We start from the raw sequence: 1,478 nt of genomic DNA, 5'->3' as shown, positions 1-1,478 counted from the left end.
GAAACATCTATCAAGAGTGGTTTGGAAATTAAATTTTATTGTTAGTTAAGTATTTGTATTAATTATTATCATAAGTTTGTGAATATATATATGTAAGCTCAAGTATACTTCGTTGTTGCGTGTTTATATTATTATATGCTCCAATACCAAGTATAGTCTTTCTATGACTTGCGCATTCGTTTTACAATTATATTAAGGGTGATCCGTTACTAACTTTCTTAAATTGCTAATTCTGCTGACTCATCAATACAGTATATTAAAAATATCAACACGATGACATTGAAATATCAATATTAACTTAGTTGATATTTTAATACACTATGTTGACATTTAGTATATATAAAATTTCAACACAGTGTATTAAAATGTCAACACAAATTTATATTAACATTTTAACATGATATTTTTTATACATTGCATTAATGAGTTATCAAGTTAGCAGTTTAAGAAAAATTAGCATTATAACACACCCTATATATACTAGTAATATATACATATATATGAGGACCAAATTCGCTAGGTTTTACACTTTATTGATATCTCCTTTTGTCTATGTGAAGAAATCAATTTCAGATTTTACAGTATTTTTTAATATTTTTTTGGAGTGAATTATATATTTAATGATGTGAATTTTATTTTCTATTAATAATACGTTAATCAATTTTTTTAATCTTCCTTATTTTATCAATATTACATTAATAACGTGATTTTGCTACAAAGGCTATTTTTGTCAATGGATATAGTATATCATATCACGTCAATTCAAGTCTCTCTAAAAACTAATCAAAGGCCCAAAATTTCGTACAAAATTGACAACATAATGTCATATTGACCTTAAAAACTAACCAAATGCTGATATGCATTTGTTAAAAGCCCATCCCCACTAAGGCCCAAAACTCTGAACACGATCTATTTAATTTATTAAATTATTATTTTAAATTAATCTAGAGCCACTAAATGCATAATTTAAAGAGTAAAGTCTAATTCATTTCTACATTATACCTCATTTAAAGAGCAAATAATCTGATTTGTTTGAAAATCCAGAGTGTATAAATGAGAGCTCTATCGAAATGAACAACATATACATTTCTTAAATTAGATTGAGGCGTAACATAGATATAGACATAATTCATGAAACTAAGTCCCATATTTTGGCCTTCTTAATTTTAAAGGTGTGATGTCAATGTAAATAAAAATATACTACTACTATCAGACAAATGGTTGAAAATTTAGAGCTTTACATTTTTTAGCACGAGCAATGTGTAACGTATAACCCGGTAGGATCGGCTGTAGCCAGAACCGGTAGGTTAAACATTGATGACACCGTCAGGCTTAGAAGAACATGTTATTAAATGAGAAATTACTAAATTACTCTCTTTATTCCTTTATAGTCGAGTCATTTTCATCTATGAAATAATTAACTCACTTTTTATTTCATACTATTTCATTCTTTTTTACTTTATTCTATCTACTTTATT

Source organism: Salvia splendens, chromosome 11 (genome assembly GCF_004379255.2).
Source record: "Salvia splendens isolate huo1 chromosome 11, SspV2, whole genome shotgun sequence".
In the NCBI taxonomy this organism is placed as follows: Eukaryota; Viridiplantae; Streptophyta; class Magnoliopsida; order Lamiales; family Lamiaceae; genus Salvia; species Salvia splendens.
The sequence above is the reverse complement of the archived record's forward strand: the minus strand, read 5'-3'. Positions refer to the sequence as shown.